The sequence below is a fragment of the Pseudonaja textilis genome, chromosome 4 (assembly GCF_049901715.1).
Source record: "Pseudonaja textilis isolate UNSWEBS1 chromosome 4, rPseTex1.2, whole genome shotgun sequence".
In the NCBI taxonomy this organism is placed as follows: domain Eukaryota; kingdom Metazoa; phylum Chordata; class Lepidosauria; order Squamata; family Elapidae; genus Pseudonaja; species Pseudonaja textilis.
In genome coordinates this window covers 81,996,563-82,012,701 of record NC_141993.1, presented here as the reverse complement: position 1 = coordinate 82,012,701, position 16,139 = coordinate 81,996,563, and the positions used below count along the sequence as shown (strand labels likewise).

The 16,139-nt window shown below is 38.8% G+C and overlaps 1 protein-coding gene and 1 long non-coding RNA gene across 5 annotated transcripts in view; one reads left to right on the top strand and one right to left on the bottom strand.

Moving 5' to 3' along the window:
* The window catches only part of KCNMB2 (potassium calcium-activated channel subfamily M regulatory beta subunit 2), a 245,348-nt gene that overhangs the window by 153,845 nt on the left and 75,364 nt on the right, over positions 1-16,139 (bottom strand). The window contains exon 1 of one of the 4 annotated variants that reach the window (XM_026705737.2): positions 1,201-2,459. The exons of 2 other annotated variants lie outside the window; for them this stretch is intronic. The gene's annotated coding sequence lies outside the window, so the exon portion shown is untranslated. Of the gene's footprint in view, positions 1-1,200; positions 2,460-16,139 lie in introns of those variants that run through there. One more of the 4 variants, XM_087933499.1, reaches the window with a different exon arrangement.
* Positions 3,299-14,636, top strand: LOC148125902 (uncharacterized). The gene is made up of 3 exons (XR_015743379.1): positions 3,299-3,392; positions 5,848-5,955; positions 14,042-14,636. It is a non-coding gene; the product is annotated as an uncharacterized LOC148125902 (long non-coding RNA).

Sequence of the window (16,139 nt, the reverse complement as noted above, 5' to 3'; positions counted from 1 at the left end):
ACCTTGGATTCAAATAGAAAAGCAGCCAGTTTTAGATGATTCCTTCCTATCCAACTGATCACAGTTTACACTTAAGTGTAAGATGGCATCAATATCATTGGCTTTTTAAATTGACATTATAGCCAATGTTAAGTCAGAAAATTGTGACTATTATTTAAATTAACATTATCTGATCAGATTGCTAATGAAGTGTGCATGTCAATCAAAGCTAAGCAATCCTGACCCTGTTTGCTAGGATGGAGACCTCACTAAATTCAATGTGCTTTTCTTAACATGAATTCAGATCAGGTGAATTTAATGCATGTTATTTCTGACTTGGTGGTAATGCTTACAATGGCACTGCAGGCATTAAATGAGAGTGAAATAAATGGAACAAATACATGATTGTTATCTAAAGCAAAATCATAAGGAAGTCTATAAAAATGTTTGAAGGACTAAACTCAGCATATTATTGCAATCCAAAGATCAGAAGAGTTAGTAGGATATTTTGAGTTTATATCTCTTTAATTAGAAGGTGCTCAAAATGACTTATAAAAGAAAACATTCTACTTGGATCTTGCATTTCTCTCCAGAAGTTGCCATAATATATCTTTGAAAAAATTAAAGGGGTATTTAGTGATTAGCTTTTAGCTATTGTTTGGTTTAACCTCTCTGTGTTCCAAGCTTCTTCATATTCTGATGTTGTTTCAACAATTTCTAGTTTTGATCTTTGAGGTACATTCCTCCCTCCAAATTTATCTCATTATATGCTCTGGTAAACTGGGACTATTTTTATTTTCCAGAAATACTCTTTACCCTATTGCCTTTCGTTCTATTGCCAGAACAGTTTGAACAATAGTATTAGTTACTAGTTTAAGTTGGTCACTGCTATGCTAACTTGATAGTTTAAGAATAAGTCATGTCAGAAAACAATGCTGATCATCATGATGATATAAAAATGGCAGATCCAGTCTAAACATCTGGCTACGTGAATAACCATAACAACAATAATTTTTGAAAATAGTTGCCTTTAAAAAAACCCTTAATGCAATTCTAAAATAAACGAATGTAACTTCCTTACTTTAAGAATCATGCTATCCAGAGATTTGGTAATGGAATTCTTAGAGGCAATTGAAACACATTTTCTTGGTCTTATAGACCTTCAGACGTACAGTTCCAGTTGCCCATATTTTATTAGACAATCTTTAATTGATCAGTTACCTTAGAAACGGTGGTGCAGCTGTTTCAACATGGAGGTTTTAGTAGGTTCTGGCCAAATAAGTTAATATTTCCTTTAATCTACATACTTCTGCCGTTTTCAACTTCAGGGAGTGGGAAGTGTTTGTAAGTCTTCACACGCAGATGTTTGAATGTTCTGGTGCTTTTCTCAGTGTTCCAAAGAAATTTGCCTTGAAAGATTTGTTTCTAAATCAAGAGGGTGAAAAATATATGGCAAAATGGTCCAGCAAAAAGTCCAAGAACTGTCTTAAAAGCAACGAAGCCAATCTACTTGCTGGGAGAAGAAACTCCATTGAAACTGGAGACTCTACAAGAGCTGAGTTGGTCTCAGTCAAACTTTGTCTGAGTGAAGTTTGCAGGGATTGCCATATCTGTGAACATTCCACTCATCTTTGGCAGTGTTTATATCTCTTTAGTTAGCTGATCCTCTTCTAGGTTTCATTGATAGTATGGTTGAAGGAGGGTCAGGCTTCAGATTCTACTCGGTTTCCTTTGCCAAATCCGTCATTCACCTGCCATTTGCTGAAACGGGGTGGAAACAACAGGCAAGCAGGGGAAGGTTTGGAGCCAGAATTTCAAACAACAATCGGAATCCTTCGAAAGACCGATAAGCACCGACACGGAATCCAAATTAGCATTGCTTCTTTCTTAGCAATTCTTGAGGCAAGGAATTTGTTTTAAAAACATCTCAGCCCCGCCTGCCTCTCTCTAGAAAAGTGCAGGAAGAAACGGCACCCAGCTTTTCTTGACGGAAGCACCAAGAATGCGGCGTAACCAAGACTCCTCTCCAGGGGCTCATGGTTTTGTTCTTCACCCCTGGATGCAAATAGAGTCTTCTCAGCTTTGTCTTTAATCAGTTCCATCTGGATTGTCGTTGCCCTTGCATTGCATTTCCCATTTGATTCTCCCTCTGCTCCCTTCTGATTCCAAACTCAAGGGTGCTCTGCAGAATTCTTACTTCAATTCATTTACATCTTACATCTCTTGATGGCTAATTCCTTTCGCCGGCTAAACAACCGGAGCTGTCCTTGGTGCTGGAAGGCAGCATGCATGTCCTTTCTGACTTGTCTCATATTCCCTTCTCCCTCCGCCTCCTTTTCATTTAAAATGTTATGGTCTCTTGAATTAAGAAGATACAGTAATGCCAAAAGCTTAAACCGGTTGGTCTCTCTGAATCATCGGGGTGTATGTGTGTGTGTGTGTCTCCTTGGTAACTAGCTATTCCTATTGAATTGCACACACACACAAACGAGAAAAGCTCAGTTTATAGCTAAAGCAAATATGAAGCATAGTACCTAGGTACATTTTTACAAATGTCCAACCTCTCATTATATTATGTATTGATTGCCTAGAAGACAGTGATTGAGAGACGCTCCAATGCTTTGAGCTATTATTTTAGTGGGAAAACAAGACCATCTATTAAAGGGGAAATGATTTTGGGGAAAAGTAAATTGTATAATCAACTTAAAGCTCCTGTTGTAGCAATTGCTATTATTGTTGTTGTGATGATGATGATGATGATGGTGATGATGATGATGATGATGATATTACTTGGACCCTGCCAGATTTGGAATTGTAATAGTTTACAATAAGATATTTTTGAACTGGGCTTTGAGTAGGAGTGATTGCAGTCTGCAGAGAGTGAATTGTGTGGCTACATCCCCCAGGGGGAAATAGCAAATTGGGTGAGAAGCTTGCTTAGTAACCCACTTCCTGGGCAATTAGAACACCAGCTGCCATCTCCCTTTTGTGTGGATAATCACAGCCTTTTATATACTGAATCCTTGAGGCTGCATATTTGCTTTGTCATTGCTTAGAAGAAAGTGTCTTCTCAAATAAGGCTAGTTCAAAGGGAGTTTAAAACCCTGATAATTTTAAATAGGTGGCATTAGTATTAGCAATTAATTCTTGTAGAAGAGACTGAGGAATTCTCTCTCTCTCTCTCTCTCTCTCTCTCTCTCTCTCTCTCACACACACACACACACACACACAGAGAGAGAGAGAGACAGAGAGAGAGAGAGACAGAGAGACAGAGAGACAGAGGTTGGGATGGTATGCCTGTACCTTTAAGAGCTTGGGAGAAAGTGGAACTCCAGCACTATTGAGGAAAGAAAAGCCATAAGCAGGATTCATTCATTTCATACACTTAATCAAGTTTGAGAAAGACCTGATGGGTGAGTATGCATAAGACTGGTTAGTATTAACTTTGATTCCTTTTTAAAATTTTCATAGTTTAGAATTTGTTGAAACCCAAGTCATTTGACTACTTCATAGTATAACATATTAGGTGAGGTCAAGAAATGAATTAATTCAGTAACCAGCTGAAACAATGCTCCATTGACCATTTCCATCATATGATAATTTCATTAGGTTTGCATTTGCCTGTATACTGCATGAGTCAAAAAGTGGGCTGTGAAAATATTTAAAAACCCCTCATATCCTGGACATAAATTGTTTCAACTCCTACCCTCAAAATGATGCTATAGAGCACTGTGCACCAGAACAACTAGACACAAGAATAGTTTTTTTCCAAATGCCATCATTCTGATAAACAAATAAGTTCTTCAATACTGTCCAACTGTTTACTAAGTCTGTATTACTATTACTATTAATCTTCCTATCCTTCCTTTCACCCATCCCCTCCCACTTATGACTGTATGACTGTAACTGTGTTGTTTGTATCCTTACGATTTATATGGACTGTTTCCTAGTATGATTTGATTGCTTATTGTACCCTATGACTATCATTAAATGTTAAAACCTTATGATTCTTAATGAATGTATCTTTTCTTTTTATGTACACTGAGAGCATATACGCCAGTGTCCAATCACACTTGGCCAATAAAGAACTCTATTCTATTTATTTATCAAACAGCCAATGGATCTTTTTTACTCTCCAACATGGTTTCTTTCACCCTCCTTTCTTTCTCTCCTTCTAGAAATGGAAGATCAAAAACTCAAGAACTGGAGCTTAATTAATTGAATTATTGAGATAATTTATTAAAGTTCTCTCTCTCTCTCTCTCTCTCTCTCTCTCTCTCTCTCTCTCCTCTCTGACTAATGCTCAAAATTCCTTCCAGAGGAAAACAATGATACCTTTATTAGATATATGGACCAAAAATAAAATCACAGCAAACCCCTAGATGCATATGAAACACACATTCTCACACAGAAGAAACATACAAGGAGCAATTTCACCGAACCATACAATGAGCTACTCACTCAACCAACCAAAAGAGGTTGAGACAGAGACTGAGCAGGACGAAAGCCCCTCACATCCCAAAATAGTCAGTACTACAGAGCTGGAATGCCTGGATTTTTGGAACCTATTACACTTACAGACAAAATAAAAAGAATATTTGATATCCCATCTGGAACTTTCTCTGGAATAAAAGGAAGGTGGCCCAGCAGTGTATCCTGAAAGCCTAGCAGAGAAATTCATTTATTGCTGTTTATTTATATGTCATTTATTGTTGCATAATAACAACTAGCCGATGCACATAAAGGAAAGGTAAAAGAGTAAAAAGGCATGGATTTTGCTATGGAAACAATAACAGCTCTGGGTGCACCCATCAGTCAAAGAATAAAAGTTTCAGAACATGGTCCTCGATCCCACTTCAGTCAGAAAGATTACGACTTTCCACTCTCACCTACCATGGAATGATAGGAATAAAGGAAAACCACTTTATCATCTAATTTTCCAATGGGGAAGATCTGAAGGGACGTACATACTGGCCAGGGGTACTGTAGGGGATTGGACAAGCCCATAGGTTGGTTGCACAGGCCATTGATTTGAACTAGTTTGGAGAATCGCAGGAAGTAATGTAAGAACTATTCTCAACGATCATCTAGTCTAGTCTAGTCTAGTCTAGTCTAGTCTAGTCTAGTCTAGAATAGAATAGAATAGAACAGAACAGAACAGAACAGAATAGAATAGAATAGAATATTCTTTATTGGCTGAGTGTGATTGAACACACAAGGAATTTGTCTTGGTGTAAATGCTCTCAGTATACATAAAAGATACATTCGTCAAGAGTCGAGAATCATAAGGTATGACACTAAATGATAGTCGTAGGGTACAATAAGCAATCTAGTTCTCCATACAATGCAGTTTTGTACACTCTACTCTCCAGTTTTGTAAGGGTGTGAAAGTAACAGACTGTACAGGTAGTCCTTGACTTATGACAATTGAGCCCAAAATTTCTGTTGCTAAGTGAGACATTTGTTAAGTGAATTTTACAACCTTTCTTGCCAAATTTGTTAAGTTACTAACACAGTTGTGAAGTGACTCTGGCTTCCCCATTGACTTTGTTTGTCAGAAGATCACAAAAGGGGATCTTGTGATCCCAGGATACTGCAACCTTCATAAATATGAGTCAGTTGTCAAGTGTCTGAATTTGGATCACAGGACCATAGGGATGTTGCAACAGCTGTAAGTGTGAAAAATGGTCATAAGTCACTTTTTTCAGTGCTGTTGTAACTTTGAATGGTCACTAAATGAACATAAATCAAAGACTCCCTGTAGTAGCTAGGCAGATGTATTCCAGGTGTAGCATTCCTAATTTCTTTGGGATGTAGAGAAGATAGTAAAGACAAGTTAACATTTTATGGTGTGACATTAAATTCTAGGACTGGAAGGTCTTCACAAAAGTGTTTGCCACACAGGATACCAGCCGCATCACCTCTGCCTTGGCAATAAGATCTATAGAAGATTTCAAATAGGCTCTTCAAATCCAGGTAGGTGCAGATAGTACAAGGCATTCTAATTATTTTTTCACAAGTTAAGAATTGTTTCAAATATTTTGTGAGGAAAGTTAAATTTGGTCAAGTATCAGTGTCTATTGATACCACACTATTCCTATTAAAAACCAATCTTGTGTCTGGATTTTGATATCTATTAGAAAGCCACCACCATCACCATATTCACAGAGACATAGTAAGGTGAGTTGTGATTGAAATATTGGAGAATATTACCTTTTATTTTGTCAAGCCATCAAGTTTTTAGCCTGAAATACACGTGTGGATTGCAACATTTAATAAAGGAACAATGGAAAAGAAATGAAAAGCAAATGTATTCACAAGGAAGAAGACAGCAGCTCATTTTAAAGTATGAATGGTGTGAAGTTATCTTTCCACTTCAGATATAGGCCAGATGGGAAAGCTATTTTAATTATTTTTGGAAATCATATTTAGTATTGGATGGGCTAGTACATTAGTAATGCTGAAAGCGAGTCTATAATGAATTCCGGGTTCGCAATATTTTTACTCTGTGATAACAGCAAGTCTGTAGAGATTCTCAATTCATCCAGGTCATGGTTGTCCCAAAGGTGATTTTTCAGGAGGCAACTGGAATTTCTTTCCTTTCCTTTTGAAGACGTTTCACTTCTGACAGAAGCATCATTGTAGGTTTTTTTTAATGTACAGTACAACCGGTAGACTCATAATATAGGTGGTAATGAAGGGCAGGGGTGTCAAACTCAATGGGGTGCTTAGATCTGGCCTGCAGGGCCACCCTGGAAACAGTGAAGGACTGTCTCATGGTGCCTTTGCCAGCAAAAACTGAGCTTGAGAGGATCGCAGAGGTGGCCCTTTTTTCTGGCAGAGGACTTCAGGAGACCTTGAAAGTCAAAAACAGATCCTGGGGGCCTGTGTGGGCCCCCGAGTTCCATTTTTGCTGGCAGAGTTCTAGCAAAACAAACTACTAGCAGCCTTGCCCAGTGCCCCCAGCATGAGTGGCATTGAGCTGGCCATGCCCACCGTGACCATGCCCACTGGGACATGTCCCCCACATCCCTGAGGTCAAACACAACCATGATCCATCCCTGAATGAAAACGAGTTTGACATCCTTGGTTAAGACACTAGGCAAGAAACTAGTAGACTGTGAGTTAGAGTCCTGCCTTAGGCATGAAGGCCAGTTTGATGAATTGGAGACAGTCAGTGTCATCCCACAACATCAGGCTCAGGGGACAAGCTGGTCGGTCAATTTCTGTTGCAATCAAATGGATCGACTTTTGGGGGATAGGAAAAAAGAAAATCTTGCACTTATGGGAAAAAATATGAGAAAGAAAAAAAAAGATAAGCAAATACTACTTCCATTCATAATGCCCCAAATCTTTACCTACAATGGCTGACTGGTTTAAACTTCAATAACTAGGTACCCTTCAGACTAAATAGAAGACAGTTAATAGTTTTCCTATTCACTGAGGAAGCAATTGCTGACACCAGTCAGACTGTAGAAAAACTCAAGCAAGCAGTGCAAGATCAGAAGATGTGGAGAGAACTGGCCTATAGAATCGCCAAGAGCCAGACATGGCTGAATGGACCACATCGTCATCATTAATTTTCTTACATATCTGCCATTTGTATCTGCATTTGTGAATATACACTAACAAATATCCTCTCCACCAGGCAAGGAAGAAGAAAATGCATATATGGGATTATAAGTGAATGGTAGATCATGTGGTTTACATTACCTGAAACCTTGAAAACCACTCCAATAAGCCAGGTAGGACAGTATCAGAATGGATTTGTTTTCATCCTTCAGTTGTATTAAAGAGCTAGGGTGGTGCAGTGGTTAGAATGCAGTACTTCTGCTGGCTGCTTGCAACTTGGCAGTTCGAATATCAGCAGGCTCAAGATTGACTCAGACTTCCATCCTTCTGAGGTTGGTAAAACGAGGATCCAGATTATTGGGGCAATATGCTGACTCTGTAAACTACTTTGCACTATGAAGCACTACGAAGCGGTACATAAGTTTAAGTGCTATTTATTTTATTTATTTTTATTTATTTATTTGATTTGTCAATCGCTTACAAATTAATAGGTATAAGTATATACATAGTTATGAATACATGAAATGGGTACGTATAAAAAAAATAAAAGAAACAATAGGACAGGGATGGTAGGCACGTTGGTGCGCTTATGCACGCCCCCTAGAGACCTCTTAGGAAAGGAGTGAGGTCAATAGTAGTAACTGCTATTGTGACTTCAATTTCCTTTGAAGATGCCATCGAGAAATTTTGGAAGTTCTACTGCTAGGTTAGGAATTTTTGGAGTTACAGTTTCAGTCTTCTCTATAGTCTACTGTAGACTGATATATTCAACCTTGATGTCTGGACTCCCAGAATTCCCCAGCTGAAGTTGAATTGAAGTCCAGGCATCGTAAAAATGCTAAATTGAGAAAATACTGGTCTAGATGACCCATATATCTGATTTGGTTGAAGGACATCTCAGATATGCATCCCTGTCTGAATCCTATTCCTGTTAGGGATGTGATTTTAGTTATCTAAATTTTGTTGCTAGCTCGATACTTTGTGAGTCTTGCACCTGGCTGTGGTTGTCTGATTGTTTTCCTCCATTGCAACCCTACAGAAGATTTGGATACATGGTCAGCTTGAGAGATATAAAACAAATGTGCTCCCAGCAGTAAGAAAAAAAGTAAATACTGTACTTTTCTGTATATATACTCCATATATCAAATGCTGGCTCCTACGCCTTTTTGTCTGTCACTAGTGTCAGAAATGTTTTTTCCTGCCATGGATGTAATCGATTTGTGCTATATCCTTGTTGGGATTATGACATAAATTCACAGAGGTAACTGTCAACTCTTGATTCATATCCCTAGCACATTTGGGAAGGGAAAAAAGTGCAAGACAGCAGAAGTAGGCAAATATAATTGACTGGTGCAAAAAACTCACTAGTGGACAAAACTTTTTGGTGGGCAAAAAACTCATCTTACCTCGTTGCAGTGGTATCTTGGCATTCAACTGGTCTGAAATTCATTGAATTTGGTACTCAATGCAATTTGACATGAAAATTTTGTCCTGGTACCCATCGTTGTTTGGTACTCTATGCACAAGCTAGAATTTGTCGGTGATGGCTGCCTTGTGGCTCATTATATTATTCCTTATGGGAAAAATGTGCTCAGTACACATTATTTTTGGTACTCATTGTGCCTCCTGAAACCAATTAATGAAGAGTACCAAGGTATCATTCTATTTTTAGAAACTCCAGGACAAAAGAGGAAATATCTTCCACAAACATTTTTGACACAATAGAACTGACCTTTAGAAGACATGAGGATCTTCAGCATGTATAGGATGTCCAAGAAGATTTATAAAACAAGGCATCATTAATGTTATCATCTTAACTATTTTCAAATATAGCTTAAAAAGCAGAATTATTGGGGCCCTTGTCATCTTTTAGAAAATTATATATTTGCTTGCTACATTTTTGATGGAAGATTAGAATTAGAATTCTTTTATTGGCCAAGTGTGATTGGACACACAAGGAATTTGTCTTGGTGCAAATGCTCTCAGTATACATAAAAGAAAAGATAAATTCATCAAGAGTCAAGAATCATCAGGTACAACATTTAATGATAGTCATAGGGTACAATAAGCAATCAAATCATACTAGGAAACAGTCAATATAAATCATAAGGATACAAATGACCAAGTTACAGTCATACAGTGACAAGTGGGAGGGGATGGGTGATAAGGAGCGCTGAGAAGATTAATAGTAATAGTAGTGCAGACTTTGTAAATGTTGGACAGTGTTGAGGGAATTATTTGTTTAGCAGAGTGATGGCTTTCGGGAAAAAACTGTCCTTGTGTCTAGTTGTTCTGGTGTGCAGTGCTCTATAGCGTTGTTTTGAGGGAAGGAGTTGAAACAGTTTATGTCCTGGATGTGAGGGGTCTGTAAATATGAACAGTGGAATAGATGAATGTGTTTGTATGGATGAATGTAATGGCTACCTGAGATACTGTGGAGAGTAAGAGAGATGGACATGTGCAAGAGCAGTTGCCTAGGCAGAAGGATCTGAAGCTTTTTAAAAATATAACATTGAGAATGACTCAGGCAGATACCTCTCTAATTCACAGGAATATACGACTAGAAAGGAGATACTGCACAATCAGATTTGCAAGATTTGTTTAGCAGCAGTTTAGCACTTAGACTTATATATATCATGTCACAGTGCTTTACAGCCCCCTCTAAGAGCCCCCTTTACAGAGTCAGCATATTGCTCTCAACAATTTGGGTCTTCATTTTACTGACCTTTGAAGAATGGAAGGCTGATTCAACCTTGAGCTGGTGAGAATCAAACTGCTGGCAGTTGGAAGAATTCACCTGCAATACAGCATTCTAACCACTGCCCCACCACAGTTATTATAGCTCAGTAAGAATAGTTTTAGCCTTTCTGTGGAGTTGACCTTCTGGTTGGGTCTACCTAGTGGGACTGATAGATACTTTGTTTCTAAACCATGTAGTCTGTTTACCAAATTCTGGTCTCATGAACTCACCTGAAGACAAGAGGAACTTTGGCCAAAGGTAAATCTACTGCTGAAAGGCCCAGCAAGAAGAAAGAGTCAGCAACCAATCAAGAGACAGCAAAGATTTGACCTTGACTAAGAGACTCTTCAACCCAGCCTGCAAACACATCAGCATTAGAGAAGGAGACAACAGAAGGCGGAATTGCAAAGGTGGGCTTGGATACACCAGGAGCCAGCTGGCCCAAGCCAAGTAAATCTGTGAGAACAATAGGACCAGTTGTGCTAAGATGGAGTTAGAGGCAATTGCTGATTTAAACAGCAGGGTTGCCAGGAGAAAACTGTGGTGAATGCCTCATGCCTATTGCTGACCTGAAGATTTTTTGCTACTGGACTGTATCCTGAAATTGGGACCTGGTGTTTGTCTGAATTAAAGTCTCTTGCCTTTGTATGCGGCCTGTCTGGTAAGAAGCTTTTGACTGAATTTATGATCTGGAACATAAGCCAAGCATTTTAATTGCCACTGGGGAGATATAAGCACTTCAAGATCTGGACACTGTTAGAGGTCAATGTCAGCACTTAAAATTCAAAATAGAGCACAGAATAATAGAGTTGGAAGGGACCATGGAGATCTTCTAGACCAACCTCTGCTGGAGCAGGAGACCCTATGCCATTTCAAACAAATGGTTGTCCAGTCTCTTTTTGAAAGCCTCCAGTGATGGAGCATTCACAACTTCTGAAGGCAAGTTGTTTCATTGATGGATTGTTTTCACAGTTAGGAAATTTTCCCATAGTTCTAGGTTACTTCTCTCCATGGTTTCCATCCACTGTTTCTTGTCTTGCCTTTTGGTACTTTGGAAAACAGTTTGATCACCTTGTCTTTGTAGGAGGCCCTCAAATATTGGAACACTGCTATCATGTTTCCTCTAGTCCTTCTTTTGATTAGACTAGACATATCCAATTCCTGTAACCATTCTTCATATGTTTTACCCTCCAGTCCACTAATAATTTTTGTTGCTTTTCTCTGCACTCTTTCCAGAGTCTCAAGTTATTTTTATATTGTGGTGACCAGAACTGGATGCAATATTCCAGGTGTGGTCTTAGAAAGGCTTTCTAAAGTAGTATTAGAACTTCACATGATCTTGATTCTATCCCTCTATTAATGCAGCCTAGGATTGCATTGGCTTTTTTGGCTGCTGCAGCACACTGTTGGCTCATAGTTAAGTGATTGGTTCAGTTAATGAATTAATAATCCATGATCTGATCACTCTGAGCCTGAGTATACTCTGTGTGAGCCCCAGTCACACTTCTGAATGATGGCTCCCATATGAAATGATAGATGTGTGTCATTGTTAAAATAAGGGCATCTTACAGTTTGTGTTGATTGGTGACCTTTCCTCATCTGCCTCAAGGCTCTTGTCCTTGGTGCTGAATGAAGAGTAGTGTCAGGGTTCCAAGTAATGCATCCATCGCAAACAGAACTCCGAGGCAAGTTGGTTCCTCAAAGAACAGTTTTATTTGGAGACATCGCCTTGGCACAAACTGATGGAAAGCCAACTCTGAAGGGTCCTGTTCTTTCCACCACCTTAAAAGTAATAATTTCCTGTTTTCTCAAAACAATAAATCACACTGTTCAATTTGGATACTGGTTAGTTGCTTAGTGACTTCTCTCTTCCTCCTCTGGCCAGCCAGCCATTGGAATTTCTCTGACACATAAGAGAGCTATTTTGTTTTGGCTACAAAACCCCATCTATCTCTACCCTCCCCCTTCAACTCCAGGCTAGGTCAACCTGAAGCCATGTGAAAAGAAACCCCGATAGAAACAGAAGCCCCAAAGGAAAGAAAATGGCCACAGCCAGGGCAGCTTCAGGTTTGACAAGTATGGTGCTTCCCAGGGGTGGGATTCAATTTTGTTTACTACCAGTTCTGTGGGTGTGGTGTGGCTTGGTGGGCATGGCTTGGTGGGTGTCGCAGTGGAAGGATACTGTAAAATCTCCATTCTCTCCTCACCCCCTAACCTGCTTTCCAGCTCTGTTCTCCTGTGCAGGGCAACAAAAGAAGACCCAGCCGAACAGCTGGGACTCGGGAGGTAGAGAACAGATGGGGATGGGGCCAGTTAGAGGTGGTATTTGCTGGTTCTCCAACTACTCAAAATTTCCACTACTGATTTTCCAGAACTGGTCAGAACCTGCTGAATACCACCTCTGGTGCTTCCCCTTGTGTCATGCCTCTGGTGGAGACTGACTCTGAGGGAGATGAGGAACAGCCAACAGGGAGTGGAAGTGTGACTCTGAAGGTTGTGGAGGAAGCTGGGGAAGGGCAGAAGCCAGCTGAGCAGTCAGAGGAGAACACAGGCCCATCCCCTATCCATCCTAGGGCACGCAAGTAGGAGAGGATAACAGAGAGACATGGTTTGCTTGGGAGGAGAGGGCCTTAATCCTCTTCATGGGCTGCAGGTGTGAGAACTGCGTAAGAGTTTGGACCTGCGTTCTTGCAAACGCTGGAGACAAAGCGTAATTTATTTTGGTTTGAGGTTATCTTGGTTGGCGTCCTTCCAACAGACTGTGCCTTGTTATCTCCTTGCATTTGGTAAATACTTCTCCTGTTCCATTGTGAAAATTTCATCACTGTAGTTTGTATGGTTTTTATTTTCACCTCTATCTGCTCATTAAATTCGGACTGTATTGCTTTCTATTGCAGACTATTTTTGAGTACGTTTTTTCTCCAACCGAGAATTATTGAACAGTGGGGCCAAGTTGGAGGCATTAAAGGACGTTTATTTACATTTTGGATTTTGTTATGTTTGTGTTACACTCTGGGTCATCACACCTTGTTTCATGTATCATCCTTTGAAAGCAGGCCAAAGGCTACCTGGATTCAGAAATATTGGGAATGCTATTCCAGCTTAAGCTAGGGAAGGCTGTGCTAAAGAAATCTATTGTGTATAATATCTACTAATGTTGGCAATGAACAATTTCATGTTGAACACACCATATGTTGGAGCAAACAGCTGAACGAATGAGGCCCTGAAGAACCTTTCTAAACTGCAGGAAAAAGCTACAGGATCCAATCAAAAGCTAATTTGTTTGGTTGTCATACTTCTGAATTGCTCAATAACCTCAGTTGTCTTTGATAGGATACATACGAGTTAAAAACAAAACCAAGCAATATTAGTCAGTAATAAAAAGAGCACAATGGGCGAACCATTAGACCACCCTACTGTTTTTCGACCCTTTGCACAGATTCTGGAGGCCTCAAAATGTTTCTCCTGCTATTATTCACTGTCATAGCTATTATAATCTTAGCATAAACAAACTTTGAAATGAGAACAAATGTTAGGGTGGAAAAATACCCAGAAGGAAATCTTATATTGCTGGGTCTTTGCTCTTGGCATAGAGCAATGACTCTGATTTATTAATATGGGAAACAGCAGGGAATATTTAAACCTGTCCTTATTTTTTAAAATTTCCCTAGGGGGAAAAATGGTTTATAAATCTTTTAATAGTGAGTTTATGAACAATTCCCCCTTTTGCCTCCTTCTTTTCTCTTTCAGATGAATATTGTGTTGCTATTTGGAGAAAATAGCAAAAGGTGGCAGTGGCTATTTATATATGGTATTTATAGAAGGTATATATGATATCATGGATACTTTCTGGATGCCTGACACTCAGATCTGTGTTCATCCCAGGTGCCATTTAGATGGTAAACAATTGGTTCAGATTCTGTCGCTTGGGAATTCCTTTCGCATTTGAAAAGGACATTTCTCTTTCAAAGTGCATTTGATTTCCTCCCTATTAACAGCAGATTCTTTTTCTCACATTCATTAACATCTTTAGCCCTGTTTTATTTTCCACCGGTGCCCACTCATCAGTCTCAGATAAGCACACAGAGACGTTAAAGGGAGCAACAAAGAAATGCTTTTGCAAACATTTTTATGAATTGGACCTCCTGGAGGGCAAATTTTATGCCTGCAATAAAGTCAGACTCCCCCATTAGTTCCTGGTGATAAATTCCATTCATGTTTAGGGTGAAAAATAATATATATTTTATATATATTAGCTAAATCCCAGAAGACAAGCCATGTTTAATGTGCTAATCAATGGCATAGAAAAAAAACCCTGAAAATATAGAAAAATTGCCAGGAGTGAACAGGCAGCATGAATTCTACAAGGAAACTGTAAAGAAATGATACAAGAGGTTGCAAGAAGAATACTTTACGGGTCAGGATATAAATAGGTACTAAATGCTTGTTGTTTTGTTTTACTATAGACAAGCTGATTCATGCTTTGGTGGATGAAACATTTGCCCCAGGCATTCCTAATTTGGTTTCTGCCAAATTGGTGGTGGAATGTAGTCTTTCCCAGAAGGCAAAGAGACAGTGGAGTTTAGAATGACTGGTGGGCAGAATGAGGGCAAGGTCAGACTCTCCCTAGCAATTCACAGGGCATGTATATAACTATGAAGATAATTGCTTGAGTCTGGCAAGATTCTGTCTGTAGGTGAACAACAATAAAGAAACTAGTCAAAAGTAATTCCTTGCGTCATTCTTGGTTCCTTGGGCTTTGCCTTTAAGTTTCTAGACTCAACCAACAATCTGCATAACTATTAGATATGCTTTGTGAATTGCTAGAGATTTTCTGCCCATCAGACATTCCAAGCCCACACAACTGGAAGATACTGATCCTGAAAAATACAGGAAATAAGATGAAGGTTCTAATGTCCAGGCTTCCTTTATAATTTTATCTAAAATAAATTAAATGCTGCAAATACTCACTTGGAATCCATCTAACAGGACAGGTACAAGGCTAGAGAAGCAATAAGGATGCAAAATCCAAGAAGAAGCATTAAAAAGAGATTTTAACTAAGTATTTAATTATTCAAAGCCAACTGATTCTTTCTTTCTTTCTTTTTTGCTATTAAGTAGTCTTTCATTTATGGATTAAAATGGTTTTATCCCACTGCTAAAATGACTGTCACAAAGTTACTTAGGAAGAAAAGAGTGATGTTATCTTGCATCAGACTTTGGCTTATCTAGTCTACAAGACATTAGGCATCTCAAACCTAAACATGATTTAATTATGGCAAAAAAATTCGATATCATGGCAATAGCTTTAATACATCCTAATTGCCAGTTTCTCATATGACTGTAAAACAAAGATGCCTATGAGTTGAGCTTGATTCTTAGCAGACATTGGCTGATCTCAAAAACAGTAAACAGGATTTGATTTGGTTGGTTTATGCATGAGAGCCTACTAGGAAATTCAGGATTGTAGGATGGACTGATAGGGTCAAAACATATCAAAAGATGGTAAAAGTAAATTCTTCCTAAAATATGGACATTTCTATGAAATCATAAGACTGAAGGTTGACTTGAAGGACATTTTTTTTTAAATATATGTGTAAAACAGAATAACAGAATAGCAGAGTTGGAAGGGATTTTGGAGGTCTTCTAGTCCTTTGCTCAAACAGGAGACTATATCATTTCAGACAAGTGGTTGTCCAATCTCTTCATAAAAACTTCCAGTGATTGAGCAGCTACAATGTCTGAAGGCAAACTGTTCTATTGATTGTTTTAAAATGAATTGTTGAATAATAATAAAAAAAAGCATTTGAAACCACCACTAATGTAGAACAGATGGATGTTATAGTGT